The following is a 12,888-nucleotide window of genomic DNA, read 5'->3' on the forward strand; positions in this document are numbered from 1 at the left end:
TTCTCAACAGAGATGGTGGAAGTTGAAAGTCAATTGAACAGCATATTGAAAGCACTGAAAGAAGATAGATGAATTTCCAACCTGGAATACTCTAACTAATGAAAGTAACTTTAAAAGTGAGGTTAAACAAAAACATTTTAATCATAGAAAAATAAATTCATTGTCAACATACCCTGAATCATATACTAAAGAGAACTCTTAATCTGTCAAGATACATGGTGGTACTAAAAGGAATAGTTTCTTTAGATGACATCTAAAAGAAACATCTGTGATACCTGTGATTATAAAAATTAAAAATAAAACTAAAATAAAAACTAGAATATATTAATCATTATTTCCAAAAAAAATAAAAAATCATCTATTCAGCTCAGGCTCCCCACCCCCACCCCCATGCACATGTGTTGGTGCATATAAACTATATATTTTTAAAAGATAAACATACTATCCTCCAACTTATTTCAACTTACTTTAGGGTAAGAAGTAAAGACAAAATTAGCTCATCAAACATACAGATAAATATTTTGCATTGTTTTGTCTTACACTTGTATTTCTGGCAACTAGCAAACATTTTCAAAATACCATGCTGCTAAGATTTTAGAAAAATGAAAGTACTTATGGCATGAATTAAAATTAAAATGTTAAACTCTTTTAAAATAATTAACTATGATTAACAACTTTAGTAATATATCAAGTATTTTTCTATTTTAGACAGGCATTTGAAATTATTCGTATGGTGAATATTTTTAGTATTTTTCCTTAGGATTATATTGAGCACTCATTTTAGTATAAAACACTCAACCCCACCACCAACCATGTAATAATATTACCTTCATAATGCCCTACAGGGAATAATAGATCATTTTTCTTAAGCACAATAGACTAAAGTCAATGTGCCTTCTCCTGTACACGAAGGAACAGTGTAATAACCTGAAATCTCCTTTCTTAAAATCTTTTTGTTTAAGGCTTTCTTCATATAAAATTTTCTTAAATAGACTAGGAAGAAATGTCTATGTCCAACCTATGGAGAACAAAGATATCAGTAATAGAATTTCAGAAGGTATAATTTAATCAAGGTTGTCATTTCATTTAACCATAAAAACATGATCTTACCACAATTTTATAAATGTTCATAAATATGGATGTTCATCATATGCACTACCTACATATTGAAGTACCCTGCTATGGTTGAGGCAGCAGGGAATATGAATTCATATACGGCAGCTCCTCTGCCATAAGCCTCCAATCCATGAGGGAGCAGCCTTAGTCCCAGATCCAATTAGACAACTGAAAATTCCCATTTGTAGGACTGATGGAGTGCAAGCAGTATTTAGTATTCAAGTAACAAAGGGCATGTGAAACTCTTTGAGCAGTTCAGGCCTTCAGTTTACTTATGTATCTATTTCATTGTATTTAAAATAAACAAGATAAATATCTGGCAGACTCGGAAACACTTCTAAAATCAACTGAATTCCAGTGTATTTTATTAGAGAGTCTCATTAATTACATTAAGTATTTGATAATAATCCTTTTATATATCAAAGATGAGATCTCATTTTGATTCTCAAAAACAGAAGCATTAAAAGAAATTAGCTTATCTTTTAAAAACTTTATTAAGATAAATTGAAATAATTAGGCTATATTCTTCAGCTATACTAGGTTATTCAAAAATTGATCATTCCAAGTGCTCACTTTGTTTGCTTTTTGTTAATTGGGTTGTATATTTACTTCATAGATATTTATATTTTTTTAAAAATCAGAAGCTAAACTGTTAAAATTTTTTAAAATTTGCATTTGATGTTGCCAATAATTATTGTCATTAACTATTACTCTAAAAGGGCAATTATCACTATTTAATTATATATAATATTTCAATTACAGCAATGTAGTAACTGGTAAGAGAGTACTTAAGTATGTCAGCAAGCTCTGCTTTAAGTTCTGATTTTAGTGTTTCATTACTAAATACAATAGAATGCAAAGCAGTTCTTATTCTTCAGGTTAAAATTGTTGACATTTTTATATGCTGGAAAAATATTTATCATAAATACTATTATAATGAAATTTTTTTTAATTAAAGCTTCTTTTATTCATGAAAGGGCAAAATCATTTGCTGGTTCTCTTTGTTCCAAGAACGTGCTGGAGTGTTAAATGAAAATGTGCAGTTCAGCTCCAAGTAGCTTGCACATTACAAATCAAAATGTTAAGCTGTGAGGTTAAAATGAACCAGATAAGCAAAGAACACTTTCCCCACTGCCAACATTTCTTTTTATACAGCACATTCAGAGGGACATATCTTTAAATATTCTTTCTCCTTCATTTTAGAGGCTCTCAGATGCTTAGAGGTAAGCACTGATTATTTTGCATGATGCCTTCAGAAAGCAAAAAATTCTGACACTGTTAGTAGTCCTAGGAATGCAGGTTCCAATAATGGTTTTTTTAAAAAGATGAATGTATCTAGTCCAGTCCCTTTTTTGTTTTCAAGATTAAAGACAATGAGAAAGGTGGTCCATTTCTAGGTTTTCAATAGACTTAGCTATAGGCAGAGGAGCCCATGAGAAAACACTAACAGTGGGCCCTGAGAACTTCTAGATTTCTGTAAAATTAATCTGAACTTCTAAGAATCTCTTGAACCCAGGTCTCTACTGTCTCAAGAGAAAGGGGTACAGTGGTGAGAATCTAGTTCATTATATCCCTAACTCTAAAAGTGGCTTCTTAGGTTTGCTTCATTGGATCCATGGGGGATGGGGCAACATGTGGCTATAACACCAATAATCCAACCAGACTTTGGAAAACAACTTACCTCTAAAAATACATAGCCTCTGAATGGTAATTCAATAATATCTATGTATAAAAGTTGAACACTGTTTTTTTGTTTGTTCGTTTGTTTTTTTGAGACTGAATCTTGCTCTGTAGCCAGGCTGGAGTGCAATGGCACGATCTTGGCTCACTGCAACCTCCTCCTCCCAAGTTCAAGCATTTCTCCTGCCTCAGCCTCCTGAGTAGGTGGGACTACAGGCATGCAACACCATGCCCAGCTAATATATATATATATATATTTTTTTGTATTTTAGTAGAGACAGGGTTTCACCATGTTGGCTGGAATGGTGGCTATCTCCTGACCTCGTGATCCGCCCGTCTCAGCCTCCCAAAGTGATGGGATTACATGCGTGAGCCACTGTGCCAGCCTGAAAACACTGTTTTTAATAGCGTCAATAATGCTATTTAAATTTAACATGGATTCATAGTAAAAAAAACTTTAGTCTTACTGTTATGGAAAACAATAATTAGTGGCAAAAAGGATGTGTTTAGATCTCTTCCTCCATGTCCCAAAGTTTTTGTTTTGTTTTGTTTTATCTTTTAAATATCAAGTATAGACTCTACTCATTGTAATATAATGATGTTATTTATTTAATGAGCTCACAGTTGTCATGGGAAAGGATCAGGAGAAAATAAGTTTGCCAAATATCTTTTCGATAACATAGGACACTGGAGTATGATAAGAGGCTTATAAAAAACTTTTCTTGAAATATTAAAGAAAAATATGCGTATTATTCATCTCTGTGTCCTCAGCATCTAGCAGAGTGACTGTTATGTATTAAGGCCTCAGTAAAGTGTGTGATTGTGTATGTGTATGTATGTGTGTGTGTGTGTGTGTGTGTGTGTGTGTAGACAGAGAAATACAGTCATGCGTCACATAACAACCTTTTGGTCAACAATGAACTGTATATATGATGGTGGGCCCATAAGATTATAATGCTGTATTTTCACTGCATTTTTGCTATGTTTACATATACAAATACCTACCATTGTATATTTACAATTGCCCACAGTATTCACTGCAGTAGCATGCTATACAGGTTTGTAGCCTAGGAGCAATAGGCTATTCCATATAGCCTAGGTATGTAGTAGGCTATACCACCTAGGTTTGTGTAAGTACACTCTGTGATGTTCATCCAATGATGAAATTGCCTAATGATATATTTCTCAGGACATATTTGATGTATGACTGCATGATCATATAGCAAGATTTAGGGGACCTACTTAGAAACATACTTTTAAATAAGATGACATTCCAAGTCATTCATTGCAAATCTAACCATTTTATAGGGACACTGACATAATTGCAAACAAATCCTGTTGTCCTTCATGGGTTACTCTACACTATTTGATAACAATTTGTGTCTCACACTCAAAAGCAGTCTCCCACTCTTTATTACTTGTTATTTACTGTGATTACATATATGTATCTGTGTGTTTACAAATACATACATATATGTATGTTGTATACACATATATATTATATCCCTATACATATTGGGCTCAAGATGAAATTAAAGAAGACCCAACTCTGCTTCTCAAACTACAACTACCAAAAAAGGGCATTCATTTAAAGTGTGGCCGCAGCGTGATTCAGGGTGTGCAGCTTCGCTCTACCTTACAATGAAAGGGATCTTTACATAAAAAGATACTCATGCTGTCACAAATATTGAAGATGATTGTACATAAAGCATGATACATTATCTATTCTTCACCTAATGTACACTATGCCTATCTTCTCATCCTTCCATTGTATTTTTGGGGATTCATATTGGTATATGATCAACTAATTGAATGACCAGTGTATTAAATTAAAGAGGTTGAGCATAGCAACTGACTGACCAATTCAATCATCTATGCATTCATTTATTTCACTCATCTATTCAAAATGCGCATAGTCAGCACTACTATACTAATTCTGTGAAAATAAAAATTACAGTGCTATGTATTGTGAACTATGATCCTGGTATACATATTGCATTATTTCTCCACTATTATTTAGAGGTGAAATGTATTAAAAATGTAGCAGAGTATCTGAACACTCTTCATAGTCTTGATTTGTAAAAACTGTATTCTCAATGAAGTAGAATGAAAAGAATTAAAAGAAAATCCTCATGCCACCCACAACAGGACATCGTGTCCTGTCAAGTCTTTGAAATGCACTCTCAACTTACTTTCCAAATATCCTCACTCCAAAGAAGCCTCTGGCTTTCTTTAGTTCAGTAAGCATTCCTGAGAAACACTTGTATCTGTCCTCTTTCAAGTCTAACTACTCTTCTCATAGTGTTATGGAACAAAAGCCCTCGTTTAAGAATTCTGGCACAGTACCACTTAAACTGAAACGCATTAATAACTGGTTATATAAATCCTATAAAAATGAACATTATAGAATAAGTAGTTGACTAAAAGTTATGTTTATTGGATAATGGTGGGTAAATTATTTTTGTAACATAAGAAATAATATGGTATTCAATATAGTGCATAAATGCAACATTATCACAACTGGCATCATTATATAAACAAGTAAATATGCTAAAAATTTAGCCACATATAGTATTATGAAAATATAAAATACATTAATTGTATCAATTATGATGCATAGTATTTATGGCACTCGAATTCAGTTACAAACTCAACAGTTTTAAAAATCCTCTGGCTTTCTATAAAAAATTTACTGTTAAGATTTGGAAACAGACCTGTACCCACCTGCAAGACAGAATATAACGTGCCCTTTGCTTGTATTTATATTTGGGACATCTGGAGAAATGAAGGAAACTTTCAAGGAGATGGTCATATTGGCTTTAACTAGGCACTAACCAGGCTTTAGTGTCTAAAGAACATTTTTACAGAAACAAAAATAGTAAGTTTTGCCAGAAAATGCAATAAAAAATGAAAAGCTTACCCATGTGCCATTCATCTTTTCATTCAATGATTCATTTACCAATATTCAACAAATATCTACTAGATGGATAAGATTTTAATGATAATTTTTTTGATGATATGATATATATTCAAAGAAATTATTCCCTCAACCTCAATGTCAATAGGTTTTGGACACAATCCTGTCAGTTCAAATGCATGTATATATGTTTAGTAATTATCATGACAAATTTGTTAAGATTTGGCACCAGCTAATAGATGACTTTTGGGATGTGTGAATGAGAGCTCCTCTCAAATACCAAGGGACATTAAAATAATTAGAAAATTAGAATTTCAGATAAAACTAAAACAAATACACTTGTCTAGAAATGTCACATAACATTGGTAAGATGCAGTATAAACCTAATATGTCTTAGACTGATTTTTTTCTAATAAACAAAGACATTTTATTACCAGCTTACAGATGTTTTAAAGCTTGGAATGACAACTTTTTATTTATAAATTATAAGCTCATGAGTATTTCTAAAAAAAAAATATAATCTTGAACTTTGTTCATGAAAACAAACATTTTATTTATTTTTTTTTACATATATCAGATTTATATTTAAGAATAAAAAAGGAAGTAATTTTGAGACCATCCTGCTCAAGAAAAGTAGCTTATCTCTGGCTCTGCTTCAAAACTGATGGAACTTTAGCAGACTATTGTTTCAAATTTTATCTCCATGATGGGAACTGTTGTTTATGTCCCAATGTCATAATATTTTTAAAATTTGAGAAATAAATAGCTGAAGAATACAATGAATTTATGAACCTTGTTAAAAGAATATTTATTTTATTTTAGGAACCACAGGATTTAAGTAAAAAAGAGTATAGGCTTTACTATCAGGTAGACGTAGTTCTATTCAACCCAAATTTAATTGGGAATTCGTTTCTATTTAGTTACAATGAAGAATTGATTTAGAGCTATCTTTCTCCTCATGTTTTCTAACTATTAGGTAGACGTAGTACCTGATAGTAAAGAAATCTGATATACTTCAAATCCTGCTTTACCACAAAGCAATTTTGTGATTTTCATAAATTTCATCTTTCTCGAGTTGTTAAAATGTGATAATAATACTTCAGTTTCAAGGTAGATGTGAAGATAACAATAAAAAATAGCTTTCTTTTTCAAAGTTTCTTGCATAGTGCTAAATGTACATTAAGTTCTCATAAATATTGACCCATTTTCCCTCTTTTCTTTTTTCACAATAGGTCCTCTTTCAGGTAAATTTCAGCTCTTGGTAGTATTTGTTCAAAGTTACTACTTAACGGTGACTTTTTCAACATTTTTCAAAGTCTAACAGCAAACTACAGACAGAATATAATTCATGAATATCTGATTCATTTATTGCACTGCCATTAAACGAATGCAGTATGCTAGATAAAGCTATCAAGGCATGTTTTTAAATTAATGTTTTAACATGTCTAATTTTATATGTAACACTGTGCCCCGGTGTCGTCTGGTGTCTCTAAAGAAGCCATTATTCTCTGGCTACATTTTTAAAAAGAGAGAGAAAACATACACTAGTATTAAGAGATATCACATACAGTTTAGTTACAATAGTAGATCAAGTTCTGAAACTATTTCTTTCTTATCCTACTAAAATTAAACAACTTTCATGGGGGTAATTTAGATTTTTTAAACATTTAAATACATCACTTAATTTGGTAAATAGTTCATGAAACAACAATGGTTTTGAATTAATACATTTTCAATGTGCATGTCCTTAATTTTCAGTTTCCCAAATAAATGGTTTCTTTTCCTAAATGTATTTTTTGCATCACAAAGTTGTTTTGGTAATACTAATGTTCTCAAAAGTTAGGTCTATATTTGTGCTGATTAAAAAGACACAGTCATGATATTATATCCCTGATCAAAATATTCTCAAATATCTTAAACTATTGAGGTGTAATGCCCCTGGAAGGGTTAGAAATAGAAAACATGAGGAGGAAGATAGTTCTAAATCAACTCTTCATTGTAACTAGGTAGAAACAAATTTCCAATTAAACTTGGGTTGAATCAAACCAGTTTTAGTGTTTATTTTAGTGGGGAAGATAGGGTATAAATTGGGTGAAAAGGCTAAGTTTTTATTTTGAGTTGTCTCTTCAACCTCATTTTTAATGAGAACCAAATAATCATGGGGGGGTTTCCATAGGTACGACAGGTCAAAAACACTGGTTTCAATTGAGTCCCGGCAATTCAATTTATAAAGTCGAAGTGCGCATTAGAATTTGATTTCATAAAATATATGGCAATAATCGTTTTGGAAAAAAGGAAATTTAATAGTTTATTATATTTTCCCTTTACCTAACATTATGTTCAAAAACACAACAATCATATTTTCATAAAATATACAGTCCCTAATTTTATAGTCCTAGCTACTGCTTAGTACTTCTAGTATATCTATATTTACTTATAGATCTATATTTAAGCACTGATAATTACAGTATTTACTATTGAACAAATGTGTGCCTATCTTTATTTTTGTTCCAACACATGCATTGATCAGAAAAGAGATGCAATTTCAGTTTTCAGCTGCTAAATATAATGCTGATCATCTGTATTGCCATAAATAATTCTGGCAATTAAACATGCAGGTATAAAAATATATTTCCAAAAATATATGTTTGAAAGTATTTTTAATTCAGTGGGGTTAAAATCAGTGCATCTTAAAGTAGTTATTATATTTCAATATAAATGTAATCATGTTTATAATAGGGTATGCTGATAGCATTTGACTAAATGATCAGATATGTTTATTACTTTGAAATCATAAAAGAAAAATTAAAATAATGATTGTCATTGTTTCTATCTTTCACCTACAGTTCAGAAACAGCAATTTTTCTAAGCTTAGTTATTACAGTGAAGTTTTTAATAACATCTAGTTTACAAAAATATTGATAGACACAGCCAACCAAATATTGAAAAATAGACAATCTAACTTCCAGATTCCTTACCAATTAAAATGATGTAATAGTTTATAAACATAGTCATTGTTTTTGAAAATGATTTAGCTTTGGTTTTTTTAAATGAGGATGTTAAAACAGGTAACTTTTCAGTCCTATAGATGGCTGTAGTTCTCCATGGAGCATAAGTTAGAAAGTTTGAAATGTATGTATAGAGTAAGACATTAAAATTTCCTCTAATGAAAAAGAATACAAGCATTGCTTGTTATTTCCTGTTAATACAAAGTATGAATTAAGGTTATTTTATATGGAAAGTTATTTGGTCTCTTACTAGTTTAATAACTAAAATGGCTATAAAATTCATATAGAACTTTACCTTGTCATAGATTTATTTATGCATTTTTATATTGACCTTTTGGAAACAAGCATCACAGAAAAATAAATAATATAAAAATTACAAAATTGTAAAGCTTATAAGTAATGGAAATCTATTCTAACTCATATATCTTTCAGAATGATTAGTAAGCAAGTAAATTGAAAGTGATCTTGTTGCTTTTTTTTCCCCTTAAACATTTAAGGAGGATATTTTCTGGACAACAGTGTCCAGGTGAATAAAGGTAGGATTACAAATGTAAGCTTAAATAGCAAACCCAACACAATGATGAAGATTTCCACATTTTAACATCTCCACCCACTCTTACTCTCAATGTCTAATTCAGAGCTTTACCAAAAATACCCCCAAACCCAAAACACTCTCCAGTAAACTCTTTTCTTAAAGAATTTGTAATATTCTTTGTGTTGTGATTATGTACTGTGAAAGGCAGAAATTACATGAGTCCTGAGAGGCGGTGTTTTATTAAAACTGAAAAAGTTTTACAAGTTTGTCTAATTTTTTTTTCCTTAATAAAACAGCTAAAGCTTCCTTCTGTCTCCTCCCACTCCTTTGGCTTGGTGCTTACTCTTTAAGCAACTTGCTTCATTTTATAGCTATGGAATTTCACTGGGAAGGGCCTCCCTAAGAAACCATGTGAACCGGGATACACCATAGTGGATACACCATAGTGAATGCAGGCAGACAAGATAAGAGATCCCTTTCCTCAGCTCTCCCAAACCCTCAATGCCTTTCCAGTATTCACTTGTTTCTAGTCACAAAAGGCAGCTGAGTTCGCAGCTGGAACAAGTTGTGCAGTGAACCCTAGTGATTTACCCAAGTAGCAAACAGGGTCATTGGCTTAATTGGAATCTCGGTAGCCAGGCACACTAAGAATCACTAGCTTGGGTCGAGCAACACGGAAAAAGTGTTTCTGTTTCTTGACAGCGAATGAAAATGACGCAGAATGTATCGATCGGTAGAATATTGATCTCTTTCCTTCCTTCGTTCTCCCAATTTACGAGCCGGAGAGCCAAGATCTCACTTGTATGCACCCAGGTGCCCCCGAGATCTCCATTTTCCCCAAATGCATAAAAGGCTAAAAACGGCCACATTCCCCAGCACCACGACGTGGCTACAGCTCCTTTGTTTACCATATAAGTCACACCGGGGGTTCACTCCTCGCCCTCCCCCCTGCTTTAAAGCCGGGTGCGGTGGAAGACTGAGGAGCACCCCCAAACTCCCGCTCAGCCCGAGTCAAGCACCGAAAGCTTCACAGATTTTTTTCCTGAGCCTCGAAGAGAAACCATGCAGTCAGAACCTTTTGAACTCATAATCCCCCAGGGATGTCCGTCTCCCAGAAGAGAGCCGGCTTCCCAGGCAGCTTAGGAAACTTAACCGAGATCCCAGAAAGAAGGCGAGGTGCAGCTCCGGTCGAACGGAGCTCCAAGGCGACATCCTCTTTACCTGCAAAGTTGCAATCTTCGGGCTGAAGTGATGGGATCCGAGGACGGACGGCGCGGGTGCTGTGCCGGGTGAGAGCACGCCCGGCAAATTCCGATGGAATTCCCTTAGTCGCTGCCGAGTTTTGGAGCATTCCAAGGAAAACGCATGAAGCTGGAGCCCACGCAGCTGGCACCGAACTGGGCGGAGTGAGGATGCTCTGAAAGCGAAGCCATAGGAGGCGGGGGAGGGGCGGGCCGGGAGGGGAAGGTGAACGCCAGGGGAGGAGAACCTCTCCCACCCCCGCCCGCGCCGATCCCGCTGGATAAAGTTAAGAGTTCCCACGGCTGACAGCGGATGAGCCCAGAGAAGGGCTCATCCTCCGTCCCCGGCGGCTCCCCGGCTCGGGGTCTGCACAGACCTCGCTGGAAAGGGATAGTCCGGGAAGATGCGCGTCCCACGCACCACACTGCTTGGAGGTGGAGGAGACCCGCGCGCGGGCAGGAGCTAACGATCGGTCCCCCAGCTCGGCTACCCTCGAAGAGCTTCCACCTACCGGGCCAGCTGCTTGAGGTCAGCCAGTGGGTAGGGGAGCTCACCACCAGCCAGCCATCATCCAGCCAAGTCGGTGGCGAGAATCCACCCTGTGGTCCTGGATGCAAGCCAGACACACCTCCAGGCTTCGGGCGCGCTCTGCAGGCGTGTTGGACTTCAGTGCGCTCCGACACCCAGCTTTTGAATGAATGCCCTGCTCCCAGCCCGGTAAACAAGCACCCAGGCGGCCCGCCGCCCGACTGGAAAAAAGTAGACCCCTGCAACTCTCAAAGCTTCTCCCACTCCGCTTTCTCTTGGCGCCTGGCACCCTCTTTCCTGTCCTCAAGGTGTCAGACTTCCCCTGCAAGAGCTGGAGGATGCGGCTTGCCACTAGAGTCAACAATTGAAACAGTCGCAATGAATAAATGATGAGCCACCGCGTTTCAACCTCTCCCCACCCCCAGCTTGGTCTTTCCAAAAGGCATAGGAAATCAGCAAGTTTTCACCAAATATACCAAAATCCTTAGACGCGAGCCAGCCTAAGGGTGCAAGGTTCTGGCAGCCGCAGGTGATGTGCGAGTGTGTGTGTGTGTGTGTCTGTGTGTGTCTGTGTGTGTGTGTATTACTAGTACCAGCTTACTGATATTGAGATTTCAAGATAAAGGTTATCTCTTGGCCAATCTCTTTGGTGTTCACATGTGAAAATAAGATTAAAGTGCAGAGAGGAATACACACACACACCACACATACACACATACTATTGGCAAAGTTGGCAATAACTCTTGCTGTAACTGCAGTACGGTGATTCCCAGCTTGGAGGCTTGGCTGGCTGTGACCCCATGACCCAGAGAAAGAGTTCATGTGTAAGACAGAGAGTGGAGCCCTTGAGGAATCCTAGCTGGCAATTACCCTCCTTGAGACTCTGTTTCTATCTGATTTCCTTTATTTTCTGAAAACCCTGAGGTTAGCTGCTAGTCTCTGATTGAATCCCAGCAGATGCCTGATCCAGCTTCCAGTTTGTGCAACAGATAAAGAGCAACGGTTTCCCCCTGTCCCAGCCGCGTTGTTACAGCTGGGACGCTGTGCAATGCCGACTACAAGGAGGACCAGTTTCTTCCCATGGAACATTCCCAAGGAATATAAACCAACAAACTGGCATCTATATTCAGACTCTAAAGCACAAAATTAAAGAATTTCCTTTTTTATCTTCCCTTACCCACTTCATAGTTCACATGAGTTGAGGCTTTTGTAAATAGTTCTCAAATGAGTAAAGAGGATATTACCAGAGATCAGACTGGGGTGACTATGCATGCTGCTTTTTGTTTTTCTTTTAAGTTACTTTACTTATTTGTTAATTTATCTTTCTCCCTGCCTAACTGCTCCTCTATTGGTTTATTCCCAGCTCAGCTAGACCCCTATTTTAAATTTCTGGGAGCACTACCTCTAGTCCTTCCCAAAATACTGAGGTACATTGAGATAAGCCTGGTTCCTACAGTGCCTCTGCAGTAAGCAAAGTAGAGAACAACAAAAGGCTTTTTTCCTTCCGCGAATCTCTTTTTACTCTTTGCTGCAAGAAGAATACATTGACATGTTTAAACAGTTCTTTATTTTTCCATACATTAAATGATGGCTTTTAAAAATATGCAAAATGCATCTGTCAATAGACAAGGTAATAAATTCATAATACAAGTCCATTTTCTCATAAGGGAAGGGTGACTATATATATATATATTTATGTGGAATTCTATGTTACTTAATGTAACTATAAGTATTTTTGTGACATTTATTGACAATGTTTCTTCTCAGCCTGAAAAACAATGCTACATACTGTGTTTGAGTTTATATCTTTGAGATAAACCCTTTGTAGAATTCCACGTACTATGATGAGTACAGGTCTTTTT

At 35.7% G+C, this 12,888-nt stretch overlaps 1 protein-coding gene across 2 annotated transcripts in view; it reads right to left on the reverse strand.

Moving 5' to 3' along the window:
* TRPC4 (transient receptor potential cation channel subfamily C member 4) overlaps positions 1–11,310 on the reverse strand; it is a 212,787-nt gene extending 201,477 nt beyond the window's left edge. The window contains exon 1 of one of the 2 annotated variants that reach the window (XM_032294519.1): positions 10,478–11,310. The gene's annotated coding sequence lies outside the window, so the exon portion shown is untranslated. The remainder of the gene's footprint in view (positions 1–10,477) is intronic. The other variant, XM_032294521.1, reaches the window with a different exon arrangement.
* Between the last annotated feature and the right edge of the window lie 1,578 nt (positions 11,311–12,888).

Source organism: Sapajus apella, unplaced genomic scaffold (assembly GCF_009761245.1).
Source record: "Sapajus apella isolate SASKATOON/1434 unplaced genomic scaffold, GSC_monkey_1.0 scaffold32, whole genome shotgun sequence".
Lineage (NCBI taxonomy): Eukaryota > Metazoa > Chordata > Mammalia > Primates > Cebidae > Sapajus > Sapajus apella.